The following is an 11,291-nucleotide window of genomic DNA, read 5'->3' as shown; positions in this document are numbered from 1 at the left end:
ATATTATGAAGGCCATAAAGAGAGTGATGAGATAGTAAGTGGAGAAAGACATATCAAATAAAACTGTCAGAAATGGCCTTTTTGAGAAGGTGCTGAGTTGGTCTTTGAAGAAGAGCGTACCAGTGTGACATAAACTGGAGGAAGAGTCAAAACCCAAATTTTTAAAGTAAAAAATCAGGCCAAAGATAGAAACACTTCAAAGAATAAGATATAAGAATGACTAATAAAGATACAAAAAAAAATGATCCACCTTGCTTGCCAATCAGAAATGCAAAATGAAAACACAGTGAGATAGCATTTTAGTACACCAGCTTGGAAAAGATTTAAGAGTCTGGCAATAAGAAATGTCTGCAAGAATGTAGTGAAATGGAAATGTGCTCTGCTCACAGGAATGTAAACTGTGAAAAATATTTTGTAAAAAAAAGGGGAGGACATTACCTGTTAATTTGAAAAGGCATACATAGTACCAATTAGTGATGTACTCCTAGGTATACACAGTAAATATGAGTAAAGAGTCTATGATTTAAAACCAGATAATGGGGGTGGGATGGGGTGGAATGGGTCAATGGGGAGAAAAGGGACATTTGTAATATTTTAAACAAAAAATAAATAAAACCAGATAAGTCTGCATTTGATTCCTATATCTAACATGAACTAGTTATATAATTTTGAATAACTTACTTTACCACTCTGAGTTTCACCTGCTGTGAAGAATGAAAAAGATCAATTTTTTTTTCAGAGAGGGCATGAGGAAACTTTGGAGGTGATAGATATGATTATGGCATTAACTGTGATGATTTCAGGGATGTATACTTATTTCCAAACTCAAGTTGCAAACATTAAATATGTATATTTTTATGTCAATCATGTTTGCTTTTTTAAAGAAAAATTATTATTATTTTGTTGTTGTTAATCGTCATCCAAGGATTTTTTTCCATTGATTTTTAGAGAGAGTGCAAGGGAAGGAGGGAGGAAGGGAAATAAAGAGAGACAAAAGAAGACACATCAATCCTGGATGAGCCCAACCTGAGCCAGGGATTGAAACTTCAAGCCAGATACATGCATGCCCTTGACTGGGAATCGAACCTGTGACCCTTCGGTATGCTGGCTGACACTTTAACCACTGAGCCACACCAGCCAGGGCAAGAAAAAGATCATTTTTAAAAAACATTCAATAAAATGGTGGATACATAATAAGTACTCAATAAAACTATTTAATTGTATTAATATTGTTTTAATTATATTGATATTATTAATAGTTTTATGAAAGCCTTAACCTTCAGGAAGAAACCGCCACAAATATTTTACTTTAGTATTAAAACAAAACTCTTAAAGAGAAATCAGTATTTTTCCATTTACTACTTAAAGACAAGCATTAAAGAAATTTCATGGAGCATTTGGGTGGGTCCGTTTTATGCTGAGAAGTGAGTGGTCTATTTGAGTGGACTTTTCTCTAGAATGCCTGAAATCACAGAAAAACATCAGTCCTAAAAGTAAGCAAAGCTCTATTACTGGCATATCATTTTTTCGCCTAAGAATGCGTTACACCAGTGCTCTGCCCCTAGAGGCCTATGGAAGTATTTCCTTGCAGCGACCTACCAACCACAGCCGCCGACACTGGGCCGCACAGACGCTGTGATCTCCGGGAGGCGGGGCCTCGGAGGGGGTGGAGCTTAGGGGGAAGTTGTGAGACTTGGTTCGGGGGTGTCAATTGCAACGTCATCCGCCGTCTGTACGTGCACAGGTCGGCCTGAGGAGCCTTTTCGAATACTAGGCGTGGGTTTCCTACAAGCTGGACTGTGGGCCTCCCCGAAGGCGACCCCGAAGCTCCGAGGACTCGCCCTGCGACGCGACGCCGTGCGCGGCACTCGCTACCCGCCCCGCCCCGCCCCGCCGGTCCTCGAGACGTGTCACTGAGTCAGCCAGGCCCCGGGAGCGCCGTCCGCGGAGCCGCTGAGGTGACGGGCAGCCGACTCCTCAGCCCCAGCGCCCACCCGGCGCCCTGGTGGAGACCACAGCCCGGAGGACCCGGCCCCGCCAAGCGCCGCCGAGCTGAGGAGCCCGCGGGCCCCGAGTCCGGGACGGCGCCCAGCCTGCAAGACCCGGCGGGGCCCCGGGCGGCGGCCGCGCTCACCTCCGTGGTGGTCCTGGCCCCGGGCTGTGCCCTGCAGCTGCCCCGGGACGGCGTCGACCTGGTGCTGCAGCCCGAGCCGACGTCGGTCCCGCAAGTGTCCCTCGGAGCGCACACCCTCACGCTGGTCCCCCAGGCCCTCTGGGGCTCCGGCGACCACCGCTCCTGGACGCTCCCGGGGAAGACGTCGCCGTCCAGCAGGGATTCTTCTAAGCATGTGTCGCAGACTTCGCCGCTCAAGAAGAGGCCTCCGGCGAGGAAGCGGACCCCGAGTTCCTGACCCCTTGGATGGACCCTCCAGCCGGCTCAGTCGCCGGGTTCCGCCCCTCTGCTAGAAGGGGGTTCGGCTCCCACCGGCACAGCCCCATCGCGGAACCCTCGCCTCGGGACTCCCACCCCTAGTCCAGAGAGACGCTCACCAGGTCCCTACTTCAACCTGGACTTCCTTCTGGAGCCCTTCCCAGCTCACCACGCCAACCTCTACCTCTGTCTCCGAGTCCAAGTCCCCACGCGCGCCCCAGGGCCCTCCGTGTCCAGCGCGCAAGGCCCGGAGACTCCCGGTTCAAGGAATGAACTGCCCCTCCCCCAACCCCACCACAAGCGCGCAATTCTAGCTACTCCCTTCGAGACCCTATGGGATTCCCAGCGTCCTTTATACTAAATATCCTACAACCTGGGAACTGAGCACTTCTTATGCAAACAACTCCTCCCGTGTAGACTGGCTATAGTTAGCAGATGAAGACGTTAGCAAGAGAAAGCAGATTCTAGACCTCATCTTTGAAACAGAAAATCTGCCCAGGGGTACCAGACAATCTATCTTCAGATGTCTGGGCTTTTTCACAAGATCATTCTCAGGCCCCTCCATTCCCCTTCGTTTTGTGTCAGTTATTTTCTCTCAAACTCTACTTCAGCCCCATACCGTTACTTCTCTTTCTCCCCAAACCGAGAAATCACTGGATTTCTCATGTTTTGATTTTTTTTTTTTTTGTAGGTTTTTCCATGAATTTATACTCTTAGCCATGCGTTTTCTCTTTCTTGGTGTGTCCAGCTGCTCTTTTGGAAAACAGCAAAATTTTATCAGATGTTTCTAGCATGCATTGGGATTTGTATTTCCTTTTTAAATCTGTTCATCTGGTAATTTTGACCTATAGACTAATGTAAAAATGTTTGCATTTCTACTATTGCACATTATTACGTGCGTTTTTAATTCTACCCTGACTTTTTTCCTATGTAAATCAAACTTCTAACTTTAAAAAATTTATTTATCATATTTACTTCACGTTTTTATAAAAGAAATAAAATACTATTGGTCAGGCTGAAGTCAACTACATGATTTTAGTTTTAAAAAACATCAATACTATTTAGATTTACCAACATGCTTTAACAATTCTTTTCCACCTCTTTTTTCTTTTTATTCTTACATTCTACTCTATTATTATTATTATTATTATTATTATTATTATTATTGATTTCAGAAAGAGGAAAGGAGAGGGATAGAGAGGAACATCAATAATGAGTCATTGATCCACTGCCTCCTGTACGCCCCCTGCTGAGGATAGAGCAGGAAACCAGGACATGTGCCCTGACCTGGAATCCAACCTTGACCTCCTGATTCATGGGTGACAGTGAACCCCTGAGCCATGCCAGCCGGGCTTACATTCCACGCTTAAAGACTAGCTACAATTTTCTTCTTGCTGAAGAATATCCTTTAATAGTTCTTTCCACTATGTTCTATGTATGGTAAACTATCTTGGTTTTATAAGTCTGAACATGTTTTTGTGTGGTAAACTCTCTTAGTCTTATATGTCTGAAAATGGTTTATTACATATTCATTAATTCTAACATGATGTTTAACTAAAGATGTTAGTACATTGTTCTGCCAGAGAGAAAGCAGTTCTACTCCATGACTAACAAATATTATCGGCTGTCCATTCAGAGACTGGATTTTCTACTCTATTTCTGGTCCCTCAAGTTGTGTCTTTCTTTTAAAAGTAGTATATATTTAATATGATTTAATATTTTTTATCTCTGCTTCCACTAGAAGGGATCCCCCTGTACTACCATCTTATCCACAATTCCCACTGCAACTTAACCATCCCTCCTCCTTCCCCATAACACATTAATCAATCAGTCCCAAGTCCCAGCCAAATTATCTGATTATTGTGAAGAGGGAAGATGGCCCTTTTTGCAAAGCTGCCTTCTACTGCAAAAGCCTCATGATCTACACTAAAAATAACTGAGGACATCCATTTTCAGCAATATGTGAACCAAATAGTCCAAAAAATTCCTCGAGAACAACACTCTTGAAACTGATGGATAAAAATTACTTTAACATTTTAAAAGGCGTATCTCAGCTTGTAGGAGAAATCCTCCAATGTCAAAAATGATGACATGTCACAAATCCAGAGAGAAAATTGGGAGCTGCAACAAGAAGACATGTAGAGGTTCCTAACATTCTGTAGTTGCCTAGAGCTTTGGTTTTAATGTTCCATTTATGAGAGAGAGAAAATAAAATGTAGTGGTCACATAGCCCTGAAAAAAATCCCAGGCTTCCAAAACGTGATGTCTCCAATAGGTAATCTAACAAGCAAAAGGAAAAAACTCATAATACAAAAGGAAATGGGACTTAAATGTATCTGTCTCAGCTTTGGCTCCAGGTAAAATGTTGGGGGGTGGTGGTGCTGAAAGCTTAATTTAAGATAGTCTCTGGTTGATGGTGAACCTGACAAAAGTAAAACAAATTTTCTCCAAGGAGAATACACCTTCTCCCCAAAGCTAAGTATCTTCCCAGTGATAGCCTTCCAGTGATTATGAATTCATAATACAAAATCAAAAAGCACATAAGGAAGCAAACCAAAATAAGTGAGAGTAAATGAGAGACCTCTAAAACAAGAAAAAGGAGAATCAGTCCCTCAAATGATAGAAATTGATGAATTATCAGATACAAAATATTTTTAAAATAAATTTAATGTGAGGACATAAATGAGAGCAACATAAATGTAGCTAAAGAAAAAATATCAAAAGATATGGCAGCTTTAAAAGAGAACTAACGATAAACAGCATAGGGAATATAGTCACTAATATTATAATAACTATGTATAGTGCCAGGTGGGTACTAGGCTTATCAGGGTGATCATAAGGTATATAAATGTCTAATCACTCTATTGTGCACCTGAACTAATATAATATTGTATGTCAACTGTAATTGAAATTTTCTTTTAATTATTTTTTAAAGGAACTAAACACTTCTAGGGATTGAATATGGAAACGTGGAAGTAAGAAATGCAATGAATGGGTTAAACAACCATTTAGACAAAATTAAAAATGGAAATACTGAACTAGAGATAGCATGCATAAAGCAAACAAGGGTAAAAGCATATAAAATAAGAAAAGGAAACTAAGAGACATAATCAGAGAAAAAGTAGTTCTACTCCATGACTATCCAAGATGGAAAGGGGGAACACGGAGAATAAGGAAGTAGCTATTCACAGAGATAATGAATGAATTCTCCAGACGTGGTGATAGAAAAACATCATTTGTTTATTCATTTAACAAATATGTATTAAGTGCCTACTATGTACCCGGCACTTTTCCAAACTCTGGAAATATAGGCAAGAACAAAACAGTTAAAAATCACTGCCTTCGTGGAGTGCAATAATTCACACAAGAAATAATGCTGCCTTACATTAAAATAGTAGTAAGAGGAGTGATATGAAGGTGCATGTAGTTGGATATATTTTAAAGTTAGAGAAGACAGGATTTCTTGTTGTGAAAGTTGTGAGAGAGCCTAGGGTAACTCAAAGGATAAGTTAAGGGTTTGGGGCCTAAGCACAAAAAGAATGGAAATATTATTTCCTAAGATTGGAAGGACCTGGAGAGGAGCAGATAGTAGAAAAAATATAAGATATGTTCAATTCTGGACATGTGTTGTTTGAAGTGCCTGTTTCATATTCAAGTGTAAGTGTTGGCTAGGAAGTAAAGTATGTGAGTCCAGATTGCATGGGAGTGGTACACGATGGAGATACACCAGTGTTTTGGAAGAACCACCTAAGTGTTCAAAATACCAAAGTGTATTTTGAAATCATCAAGAATTAGGATGATATCACTCTGGGGGAGAGTAACACAATCCAAGAGTAAAACACATCTAAGGAGTGAGGAAGAGGAGCCCTGGAATTGGAAAGAGGGTAGAGAACTGCAACGAGACAGAATTTCTGATGACATGAAATTCAGGAAGGATGGAGAAATGCTTGGGAATATCAATGAGGTGCAAGAGAAATATGTATCGCATCTCCAGCCATTAGTACTAGGGCTGTGGGAGAGAAAACAGCCTCCACTTGAGAAGCCTCCAGAGAAAACAGTGCACTCAGAAAAAGCAGGTTTCAATTTTAGTATGAAGTTAAAGGAGAGTTGAAGATTTTTGAGTTTTGTGATTGACTATGAGCCTCAAGGGCAGAATGAAAAGGTGCAGGAGATGGAGAAAGATAGGAGGTAGCGAGAGAACACCCTGGACTGCGTATCTGAAGATTTAAATCTGAGATACGAGGGATGAACAGATTCCTACCATGAACAAGAATAAAAGACATGAGGAGATTAGTCTTCATGATCCTATGGCAGACAGAGGTGGCAAGACTTTCAGCACTGAAGCGTAAAGGGACCATCGTTCCAAGAACATACATAATTCTGGAACATACTATAGCATCTTCATTCGGGAAGCACAGGTTTCAAGACTGATAAATTTTAAAAAACACATTTAGACAGATTATTGTTAACCCACCAAACACCAAATTCAAAGAGAATATTTTTATATACAGAAAGAAAAGACAACTACAATGAAAAGGCATATTACACCGATGTTATATGAATGGCCAATACATATATGAAAACGTCACGAGTAATCGGAGAAATACAACATAAATACATGATGAGATACCATTTTACACCAACAGATTAAAAAATGCTTAGAAATCTAACCATACTAAGTGTTGTCAAGGATGTGGTGCCAAGAGATACAGAAATATAAATTAGGATAAATACTTAAGAAAGCAACTTGGACTTATCTATTATTGTTAGGGTGCCACACACTACTACCGAGCAAGTCCACATCTGAATGTTTTGCCCTAAGTATATAGGTAGAAGTCAAAGATCTCTGTTTTAAAGTTAAATATGTCAGTAGTATTGAATTCCCAAATCCCACACATTCTAAGTGTTTCATTTTGTAAAATGTCCTTCTCTCCTCTGAGCTTCACTAATGAGGACTGAATAATTCTTCAAGCACTCGGTGTAGTGCAAGTCAGACAAAGTTTGAATACAAAACGTTAACCTTATGATAAATTTTTGCTATTGTTATTAATTACCACAGCCTGACCTCTAACCAAAAAAAAACCCCACAAAACTGCTGTTTCACTTGAATATTTTAAAAGCTTTTTTATTTTTTTTTAAATGCATTACTAATATCTCTCCTGAATGAAAAGAATTTCAAGAACCATTTGCAGAAGCAGTGGTGAGAGATGGGGTAAAGGCTTTTCATAGCCTCCGGGAAAATCTAGAGACTTTAGGCGCAGGCACTACTATAGGTAAACACGCAGTTTATGAGATTGTTTTAGCTACTACTTCCCCTCGCGAATAAGGCCCCGGGGCCCCCAGGAGCACCCAAGGAGCATTCCCCTCCACTTTCTGGAAAACCCACCGGCGGTCGCACTAGACAAACACGCTCTCGTTGGCGGGAGGCGGAGCCTGTAGTGAGACGCGGGTCACGGTCACCTGACATCCCAGCTGTCAATCACCCGCTGCGCCGACCGATCCGCCTGAGGAGATTTGAACGCTCGAGGCCAAGCCCGGAGCCCCGCAAGACTCTCCTAGAATCTGGGACTGCGGGCCTCCCGGAGGCACCGCCCGAGTTCCCAGGACTCGCCCTGCGATGCGCGGCCTGTGCCCCCACACGTCCCCTGCCCGCCTCGCGGGTCCTCGAGACCTGCCACCGAGTGACGCTCGCCCTCACCAGGCCCCCCGAGCGCGGCCCGCAGAGCCACTGAGGTGATGGGCAGCCGACTCCTCAGCCCCAGCGCCCACCCAGCGCCCACCCAGCGCCCTGGTGGAGACCACAGCCCGGAGGACCCGGCCCCGCCACGCGCCACCGAGCTGAGGAGCCCGCGGGCCCCGAGTCCGGGACGGCGCCCAGCCTGCAAGACCCAGCGGGGCCCCGGGCGGCGGCCGCGCTCACCTCCGTGGTGGTCCTGGCCCCGGGCTGTGCCCTGCAGCTGCCCCGGGACGGCGTCGACCTGGTGCTGGAGCCTGAGCCGACGTCGGTCCCGCAAGTGTCCCTCGGAGCGCACACCCTCACGCTGGTCCCCCAGGCCCTCTGGGGCTCCGGCGACGACCGCTGCGGAGGGCAGGCGCGCTGGCCTGTGGGCCTGGAACCCCGCGCGCTCCTGGGCGCTCCGGGGAAGACCTCGCCGTCCAGCGGGGTTCTTCTGCGCATGTGCCGCAGGCGTCGCCGCCCAAGAAGAGGCCCGCGGCGAGGAAGCGGACCCCGAGCTCCTGACCCCGTGGATGGACGCTGCAGCCCGCTCGGTCCCTGGAAGGGGCTTCGGCTGGTACCCCCACAGCCCCCTCGCGGAGCCCTCGCCTCGGGCCCCCACCCCTAGTCCAGAGAGACGCTCCCCAGGTCCCTACTTCAAGCTGACTTCCTCCTGGAGCCCTTCCCAGCCCGCCACTCCAGCCCCTACCCCCCTCCCAGTCCAGCGCCCCCAGCGCCCTCGGGGTCCCGCGCGAGGCCCGGAGACGCGGGTTCCAGGAGTGAGCTGCTCCGCAGTCAGTCCCCTGCCACGCGGCTCGGGCGCTGGTGATGTACCGAGACTCGCTGTAAGCACGCACACAACTCCGGGATGGAGCATCTTCATTCACCGACAGTGGGCAGCTGCGGGTTTTGATGGTTCTGTTAGTTTTTGGTTTTGTTTTTTAGTAAAATGCCTTGATCCGTAGCAGGCAAGGATATTTAAAAAAAAAAAAAAAAAACAGATTCTTGTAAGGAGCTTTAGCAAAGAGCATGGACCACATATAGCCAACCATAGATTTTTAGATCCCTTGCCTCCGCTGCATGAGCTATTTTTCTGCCTGTTACCTTCAGCCAACTTCATTCTTGTTTCACCCCTACTGTTGCCTCAAACTCATCTTAATTTTTTCCAAATTTGTCTTTTTTCCTATCACCTCCCCCATGCATCTCTTTCTCTCCATTTCAGGTTGTCTTTTCTTCTTTTTGTAGTTATGAATATACCTGTATATTTCCCTAACGTTCTCTGAGGAGCTTCTGATCAGAATTTTTTTTTTAAGCATACACAATATTTATTAAGAAGAGAGCCTTCTGAAGAGAAAGACAAGTATCACATGATCTCACATATATGTGGAATCTAATGAACAAAATAAACTGATGAATAAAACAGGTCCAGAGATATTGAAACATGCAACAGACCAACATATCTCAGAGGGAAAGGGGACGGGAGGAACTTATATGCGTATATGCACAGCCCGTGGATGAGTGATAGTGTGGGGAGGCCTGGGGGGGGAGGGAGGAGGCCAAGGGTGGGGGGAAATGAGGGTGGGGGGAAATGTAATACTTTCAACAATAAAGATTAAACCTTTTTTTTTTTAAAAAAAAAAGAGCTTTGTGAAAAAGAAGCAAAGTAAACAGCAGTGGTCAGGGGGAGAAGCTGAGGTGCTAAGGTCCAGTGACAGCTTCAGCCAACCTCATTGGGAGCTCTGGTGTTGGAATGGCTGGTCGCAGTTGTCCCACGTTAGGCTGAAACAGCCCTGTTTCCTCATTCATCAGTCCTTGGATGTGAGACCAGGGAGGGGCCATGGTTCTTGCCAAAGCAGCTTTCTTCAGATCAGTTACTAGTAAGGAGATTGGATTAGTAATAAAAAGAAAAAAAAAAGTCTCCCAACAAACGAAAGTCCAGAACCAGATGGCTTCACTGGTGAATTCTACCAAACATTTAAAGAAGAATTAATGCAAATCTTTCTCAAACTCTTCCAAAAAATAGAAGAGGAGCCTGGCCGGGCCTGGCTCAGCAGTTGAGCATCAACCTAGGATCCAGGAGATCGGGGTTCAATTCCTGGTCAGGGCACATGCCCTGGTTGTGGGCTGGATCCCCAGTGGGGGCGTGCGGGGGGCAGCCGATCAATGACGACTCTCTCATCATTGATATTTCTATCTCTCTCTTTCCCTCTCCATTCCTCTTTCTGAAATCAATAAAGATATAATAATAAAACAGAAGAGTAGAGAATACTTCCAAATTCACTTTATGAGGCCAGCATTACCCTGATACCAAAACCAGACAAGGATGCCACAAGAAAAGAATATTAGAGACCTATATCCTTGATGAAAATAGATGCAAAAATCTTCAACAAAATATTATCAAACCAAATTTAACAATACAATAAAAGGATCGAGTGGGATTTATTTCAGGGATACAGGATGATTTAACATCCACAAATCAATCAATCCTTCTTAGGACCTCATTGTCCCCATCTATTAGATGGGCAGGTGTCAGACTAGATCTCCAAGGACCCTCCCAGCTCTTTCTCTTGAGGCTGAAGCCTGGAAACATCCATGACAGGTAAGAGTAGAGCATGAAAAATGCATGGAAAAGAGCAATAAAGGTAGAAGAAGAGGAAAGAGAGGCAATGTAACCTGACAAACTCCTCCTCAGCCGGACTCTCCCAGGTGTCACCTCTCCTAGGAAGCTTTCCCTGAAACTCACCCCCCTGGCCATCTTCCAGGCTCCCCTTTTGCACTCAACCAAGGCCAGGTGAACATCGGTAAAGTGAAGAAACAAACTTTTGAGGGAGAGAATATGTGAACAAAGTGTGCTGCCTCCCCTGTGGGGGCAGCAGGTGCTGGGAAAGCCCCCTAGAATTGAGCTGACACAGCATGTAAATCGATGTGTAAGTACAGTGGTGCCTCGGTTTTCCAAAGTCTCCTTTGGTGAACATTTCGGTTTACAACCACAATAAACCCCAAAGCAAATGCTTCGGTTTTCGAACATTCCTCAGAAGTCAAACATGCCGCACAGCTTCCACTGAGGGCAAGATCCTGAGGCCTAGCTGTCGGCTGTGGATCCCTCGGTTTTCCAACATTTCAGAACTTGAACAGTCTTCTGGA

At 44.8% G+C, this 11,291-nt stretch overlaps 2 pseudogenes; both read left to right on the top strand.

Moving 5' to 3' along the window:
* The first annotated feature begins 1,537 nt into the window (after positions 1 to 1,537).
* On the top strand, positions 1,538 to 2,704 carry LOC107532609 (proline-rich protein 23C-like; annotated as a pseudogene).
* A 5,463-nt stretch (positions 2,705 to 8,167) lies between these two features.
* On the top strand, positions 8,168 to 8,930 carry LOC148091426 (proline-rich protein 23A-like; annotated as a pseudogene).
* Positions 8,931 to 11,291: the final 2,361 nt, after the last annotated feature.

This window comes from Miniopterus natalensis, chromosome 15 (assembly GCF_054644295.1).
Source record: "Miniopterus natalensis isolate mMinNat1 chromosome 15, mMinNat1.hap1, whole genome shotgun sequence".
Taxonomy (NCBI): domain Eukaryota; kingdom Metazoa; phylum Chordata; class Mammalia; order Chiroptera; family Miniopteridae; genus Miniopterus; species Miniopterus natalensis.
The sequence above is the reverse complement of the archived record's forward strand: the minus strand, read 5'-3'. Positions and strand labels throughout refer to the sequence as shown.